This window comes from Papio anubis, chromosome X, assembly GCF_008728515.1.
Source record: "Papio anubis isolate 15944 chromosome X, Panubis1.0, whole genome shotgun sequence".
NCBI lineage: Eukaryota > Metazoa > Chordata > Mammalia > Primates > Cercopithecidae > Papio > Papio anubis.
This window is the reverse complement of record NC_044996.1, coordinates 105,187,932-105,195,913: the sequence shown is the minus strand read 5'-3', so window position 1 is coordinate 105,195,913 and position 7,982 is coordinate 105,187,932.

Sequence of the window (7,982 nt, the reverse complement as noted above, 5' to 3'; positions counted from 1 at the left end):
GCAAGAATCCTTTATCCAAATAAGGTCACATTCTGGGGTACTGGAGGTTTGGACTTCAAAATAACTCTTTCAGGAGACACAGTTTCACTCATAACCCCTCCCTTGATACAGAATCCTCAGAGTCCCATCCATACTCTCTGGGCTTCTGCCATTACATGTTGGTTTGCTCTTACAGTCTTTTGAAATATAGCCACTCTCCTCTCTTAGCAGGCCCGGCACTTTAGTGGCTGGTGTATATTATGACTGAACCCTAGTTACTGACCTAGCAGCCAGGAGGAATGGTTGGGGTAGATCCCAGTAGGGGGTGGGGTACATGTTATCTTGCAGGGTAGAGGCCTCTGCACCGTCTTCAAACAAAAGGCTACCACTAGTCTTAAGTATAGTCACTCCAGCTCTCTTTTCGGTTACTGTTTGCAAGAAATATATTTTTTTCATTCGTTTACTTTCAGTCTATTTGCATTTTTGAATCTAAAGTAAATCTCTTGTAGATAGCATGTAGTTGGGTCATGTATTTTATCCATTCTGCTAATCTCTGACTTTTAATTGGGAAATCACATCTATTTACACTTAACGTGATTACTGGTAAGGAAGGACTCACTTCTGCTATTTTGTTATTCATTCCCTGTATGTCTTACTTTTTTTTGTTCCTCAATTCCTCCATTACTGCTTTCTTTCATATCAATTGGATATTTTCTAGTGTAACACTTAAGTTCTCTTGCCATTTCTTTTTACTATACATTTTTGGGTTATTTTCTTAGTGGTTGCCCTGGCGATTGCAATTAACATCTTACATTTACAACAACCCAGTTCAGATCAATGCCAACTTAATTTCTTTTCTTTTTCTTTTCTTCAGAGACAGGGTCTTACTCTTCACCCAGTGCAGTGAGGGTGCAGTGGCATAATCATAGCTCACTGCAGCCTCTAACTCCTGGGCTCAAGTGATCCTCCTGCTTCAGCCTCCCAAGTAGGTGGAACTACAGGCACATGCCACCATGTCTGGCTAATTTTAAAACTTTTTGTAGAAACTGAGTCTCACTATATTGCCTAGGTTAGTCCTGAACTCCTGGGCTCAAGTGATCCTCTTACCTCAGCCTCCCAAAGTGCTGAGACCATAGGCATGAGCCACTATGCCTGGCCTTAATTTCAATAGTATACAAAATTGCTCTTCTATATAGCTCTGTCCCCCTTCCCATGTTGTTATTGTCACAATTGTATGTTTATACATTATGTGCCCATTAACATAGATTTATAATTATTGTTTCTTATAGATGTCTTTTAAATAAGATAGGAAACAAGGAGCTACAAACCAAAAATACTTAAATACAAACTTTATTATTATTTACTTATTTTTTTAGACAGAGTCTCACTCTGTCACCCAGGCTGGAATGCAGTGGTGTAATCTTGGCTCACTGCAACCTCCGTCTTCTGGGTTCAAGCAATTCTCCTGCCTCAGCCTCCTGAATAACTGGGATTACAGGCACCTGCCACCATGCCCAGCTAATTTTTGTATTTTTAGTAGAGACGGGGTTTCACCATGTAGACAAGGCTGGTCTTGAACTCCTGACCTTAGGTGATCCACCCACCTCGGTCTCCCAAAATGCTGGGATTAGAGGTGTGAGCTACCATGCCTGGACAATACAGACTTCTATATTTGTCTATGTACTTACCTTTACTGGTGCTTTTTATTTCTTTATGTGGGTTTGAGTTACTGTCCAGTGTCCTTTCATTTCAGCCTGAAGGACTCCCTTTAGCATTTCTCATAGGGTAGCTGTGCTAGTGACAAACTCCCTCAGTTTTTGTTTCTCTGGGAATGTCTTAATTTCTCTTTCATTATAAAAATCAATTATTTAAATTAGTTCTTTTAAAGAAGAATTTCTTTTTCCTCTGTTCCATTTGCTTAGTGGCAGCTAAAAATTGTAGAGATTTCCTTGAATTTCTGTCTGTTTGTGTGTTGGGGCACACCTTCAACACTCAGCCAGGCAGTTTAAAACTCTGCCTTAGCCTTCACTTCCTGATGTATGGAGCCTGAAGGGCAACCAGAGGTGGGAACTTAGGGTCTTCTCAGGTCTTTTCTGAGCCTGCACATAGTCCTGGGCATGCATGCGGCCTTTTGGATTCCCAGGAACATGCCAGAACTTTTCAAAGCTCTTATTCCCAAATCACCTCATTATTCAGATTTTTCTCCCAAGATTTTTGGTCTATTGCCTGTCCCAACTATTATCCATTGCCTCAGATAGCAGTGACTAACACAATTAACTGTAAATGTTTTCAGAGTAAGTTAAAATGCCACAAAGCTCATCATTCCTACTGAGGTTCAGTACGTTTTTCTTAAGTAGTATCCTGGTTGCTGCAAGCTTTGGGTTAATTTCCAGAGTTCTGAAAAAGTTGATTCTGACCACTTTTGCCCGTTTTTTCATTGCATTTATGGAGGGATGAACTTTTGGCATTTCTTATTCCACCATTTTTGCTAGGCACTAGCCTTAAACACGGTGGAGTGGGCCACTTCTGCAGGCCCAGAGGGTTTGGGGTATATGGTGAGTTAAGATTTTTTTGATAGCATTGATCCAGATGTCCATGTTCCATATCTCAAGGCCCCACTCCTTCCCAATCAGGGCCCTGATCTTGGTACAGCGGACTCACTGGAGTTGAAAATTTCATTTTCTCTGGAGCACTGCTGCTCTTATAATTAACTCCTAGGCCTGACTCTCAGCTTTTTCTGTCCACTGTCTACAGTAGATAAGGGTCTCTTTTAATGCAACTGGCATGGGATACTGGTGGAAAGAAATTCACTGGCCTGGTGCAATGTCTCAGGCATTTAAGGGGTCCAGGGGAAATAGTAATTATAAAGACTATTGAATGTTTGAAATATATAATACTAAGACAGTACATTTCAAATGTCTAATCATAAAAGAGATAGCTAATTGAGGTGATGAATATGTTAATTTGCTTGATTTAATCAGGCCACATTGTATTCACATATCAACACATCACCTTGTACCCCATAAATGTAGATAATTATGATTTGTCAATCAAAAATAATATTGATAATAATTTTTTAAAAACACATTGAACAAAAGATTATGGAATTAGAGGGATGTTTCTGGAAGCAACCAATGCATTGGAAAAAATAACGAAAATTGAAGGTGATATCACTAATTAAGTGCTAAGAATAAAAGCCATACAGCCTCCTTAAAAATACTAATAAATGAAATAATATTGAAAACTACTAAATTGATCCAAATGATAGCATGACAAATAGCAAGCATTCATCAAGATGATTAGCTTAAAATTATTGTAATTATATTACATGTAAAGTAACTGGTTAGATATGTATACAAGGAATACACCAAAAGAAAGAAAGGAAGCTGATGTGGCTATATTTTCAGACAAAAATGAGCATTATGGACAAAAGCATTACTACAGATAAAGAAGATGTTATCATGATTTAAAAATGTTTGATTCACCAAGAAGATATACCAGTTCTAAATGTGTATGCCTCTAATAAGAAGGCCCCAAAATAAAGCAAAAATTTAATTACAAAAGGAAAACCCAATCCTTGATCATGGTAGAGATTTTACTTATTTATTTGTTGGTTTATTTATTTATTTATTTAACAGACAGGGTCTCACCCTGTCACTCAGGCTGGAGTGTAGTGGTGTGATAATAGCTCACTGTAACCTCGAATTCCTGGCATCAAACCATCCTCCCCCGTTAGCCTCCCAAAACGCTGGGATGATAGGTATGAACTGCCATACCCAGACCATAGGGGAGATTTTGACAAACCTTGCTCCGCAACTGATAGTACAAACAGACAAAGGTATCAGTAAGGATACGGAACATTTGTACAACTCAACTAACAAACATGACCTAATAGGCATAGAAAGAATAATGTAGCCAACAAGTATAGAAAATAGCTTCTTTATCAATTCCTATAAGATAGTTACAAAAGATTAACTGTAGATTGGGCCATAAAGCAAGTTTCAACAAATTTCAAAAAATGGTGCATGTTCTCTACCTCAATGCCAATAAGTCAGAAATCAATGCTAAAAAGATAATGTAAAAGTCTCTTTGTGTTTGGATTTAAAAATAACCAATAATAATAACAATTTCAACTTTTATTTTAGATTCAGGGGGCACATGTGCAGGTTTGTTATGTGGGTATATTGCATGGGGCTGAGGTTTGGGGTACAGGTTCCCTCACTCAGGTAGTAAGCATAGTACCAAATAGGTAGTTTTTCAACCCACACCCACATCCCCATCTTCCCCCTAGTAGTCCACAGTGTCTATTGTTCCCATCTTATAAGTCAAAACATGCAGTATTTGATATTCTGTTCCTGTTATTATGACCTCCAGCTGCATCCATGTTGCTGCAAAGGACATTGATTTTATTCTTTTTTTCGTGGCTGCATAGTATTCCATGGTGTATATGTACCATATTTTATTTATCCAATCCACCATTGATGGGCACCTAGGCCAATTCCATGTCTTCACTATTGTGAATAGTGAAAATAAGACAATATTTTGAACTGAATGACAATGAAAATGCTATATACCAAAACTTGTGGAACACAGATAAAGCAGCATTCATTAAAAAATTTATACCCTTAAATGTATGTATTAGAAAAAGGAGAAAGTCTGAAAATTAATGAGCATCCATATCAAGAAACTAGAAAAAGAACAGCATTTTTTTTTTTTTTTTTTTTTGAGACGGAGTCTCGCTTTGTCTCCCAAGCTGGGGTGCAGTGGCGTGATCTTGGCTCACTGCAAGCTCTGCCTCCCGGGTTCATGTCATTCTCCTGCCTCAGCCTCCCGAGTAGCTGGGACTACAGGCGACTGCCACCACCCCTGGCTGATCTTTTGTATTTTTAGTAGAGACGAGGTTTCACCGTGTCAGCCAGGATGGTCTCGATCTCCTGACCTCGTGATCCACCCACCTCAGCCTCCCAAAGTGCTGGGATTACAGGCATGAGCCACCGTGCCCGGCAAGAACAGCAAATTTAAACCAAAGGAAGTAGAAGGAATGAAAGAGTAGAAATCACGAAATAAAAAACAAAGATGTAATAGAGAAGTTCAACAAAACCAAAAGTTGGTTTTCTAAAAAGACTGATGAAATTGATAAATCCACGTCAACGCTGATAGAGAAAAAAATGAGAGAAGGCAGTTATTAGTGTCAGGAATTTTAAAAAAGGTATCACTATAGATCCTTCAGATATGACAAAGATACTAAAATAATATTTTGATCAGTTTTATTGCAATAAATTTTAAAAATTAGATGAGATGAGCAGATTTTTAGAAAAATAAAACATATCAAAAAGATGTGGCCAGGCATGGTGGCTCACATTTATAATCCCAGCACTTTGGGAGGCTGAGGTGGTCAGATTGCTTGAGCCCAGGAGTTCAAGACCAACCTAGGCAACATAGCGAGGCCCCATCTCCACAAAAATTTTTAAAAAGATGCAAGAAGAAATAGAAAATCTGAATAGTTCTAGAAATACTGAATAAACTGAATCTTTTAAAACTCCCCCGCATCTCTCCCACTGCGTCACCCATCACACCATAGAAACTCTAGTTCTAGATAATTTCCCCCAAGAATTCTACCAAACATTTAGAGGTTAAAATAACACCAATATTATAAAACTCTTCCAGACAGTAAAAATGAGGGACCACTCCTGCACTCTTCTGGTAAAGCCCACATTACCTAGATAAGGAAACACAACAAGAGCATTATGAATAAGAAAAATTATGGGCCTATCTTTCTCAAGAACATAGATACAAACTATACTAACAAATTATTAGCAGACAGAACCCAACAATAGAACACGGGGGAAAATAAAAAGATAATATACTTTTACCATATAAGATTTTTTTCAGAAATGCAGTTATTTTGATAGTAGAAAATCAACCAATAGAATTTGCCACATTAACAGGAAAGGCAAGAAATATCATACGATCCTCTTTATAAATGCAGAAAAAATGTGTGTTTTTTTGGTGTATGTTTATTTTATTTTATTTTATTTTTTGAGACGGAGTCTCGCTCTGTCGCCCAGGCTGGAGTGCAGTGGCGTGATCTCAGCTCACTGCAACCTCCGCCTCCCAGGTTCAAGCAAGTCTTCTGCCTCAGCCTCCCGAGTAGCTGGGACTACAGGCGTGCGCCATCATGCCCGGCTAATTTTTGTCTTTTTAGTGGAGGTGGGGTTTCACCATATTGGCCAGGCTGGTCTCGAACTCCTGACCTTGTGATCCGCCTGCCTCCACCTCTCAAAGTGCTGAGATTACAGGCGTAAGCTACTGCGCCCGGCCAGAAGAAATGTTTTATAAAAGTAACATTCATTTATAGATAAAACTCTTGGCAAACTTCTCTATTCTGATGGAAGTTATCTGCAAAAAACTTACAGCAAAAATTATACTTAGTGGTGAAATATAGAAATGGTGAAATATAGAAAGCTTTTCTTTGAGATCGGGAGAAAGAGAAAGATCCCTACAATGGTGCCAGCTATTCCAGCAAAACAAGAAAAAGAAACAGAAATGAAAAGTATAAGAAGTAGACAAGACAAAGTAAAATGACTTACTTGTAGATAATGTTACTGGGTACATAGAATAACAAACAGAAACTGAAATTCAGTGCTATTTACCATGGCACCAAAAAATATCAAGTACTCAGGAATGACTTTTTTGAAAAAGAGCACAAGCTGTCCTGCGGAAAACTATTAAACATTACTGAGAGAAATTTTTAAAAATAAACAAAAAAAGAGAGAAATATACCATGTTCCAGAATTGGAAGGCTCAATACTATAGAGATATAAATACTTCCCAAATTGATCTTCAGATTCAGTGCAATCATAATCAAAATCTGAAAAGGTGTTTTTATTTGTCTGTGTTTGTGGAACTTGACAAATTAAAAGTTTATAGAAATTCCATACTGAAAGTTTGTGGAATTCAAAGGCCCAAGAACTGTGACATGCTTGAAGATTGAGACTTGCTCTACTCTGTATTAAGACTTATAAGCTGACAGTATATACAACTGAAAATAATTGAAATAAAAATAAATCAGCATGACATTAATCAAAGACCAGAAACAAATCTTTGCATATATGGAAATTTGATTTACAACAAAGGTAACCTTGTAAGACAGTGGAGAAAGAATGATCTTTTCAATAAATGGTACAGGGATAAAGGGATACCTGTGTCTGCAAAAATGAAACTTGGGCCAGGCATGGTGGCTCACGCCTGTAATCCCAGCACTTTGGGAGGCTGAGGTGGGTGGATCAGTTGAGGTCAGGAGTTCGAGATCAGCCTGGCCAACATGGTGAAACCCTGTCTCTACTAAAAATACAAAATTTAGCCTGGTGTGGTGGTGCGCACCTGTAATCCCAGCTACTCGGGAGGCTAAGGCAAGGGAATCGCTTGAACCCAGGAGGCGGACGTTGCAGTGAGCCAGATCACACCACTTCACTCCAGCCTGGGTGACAGAATGAGACTCCATCTCAAAAAAAAAAAAAAAAGAAAAGAAAAAGAAACTTGATTCCTACCTCACATAATACACAACAGTCAATTTCAGGCAGATTAGATACCATACTGTAAAAGTCTAAACAATAAAGCTTTAGAAGATAACATATGAGGATGTCTTCATGACACTGGGTTGGGGAAGACTTTTTAAAACAGTATACAAAAAGCACTAATCACAAAAGAAAACAGTTGATAAATGTGATCACATTAAAACTAAGGTTTTCTCTTCATTAAAAGACGCCATGACAAGAGTGAAAAGGCAAGCTACAGGGTGTGGGGGTGATATTTGCAACTCATATATCTGACAAGGAGCTTTTATCGAGGATATATAAAGAACTGGCCAGGCGTGGTGGTTCACGCCGGTAATCCCACTACTTTGGAAGGCCGAGGCAGGGGGATCACCAGAGGTCAGGAGTTGGAGACCAGCCTGGCCAACAGGGTGAAAGCCCATCTCTGTTAAAAATACAAAAATTAGC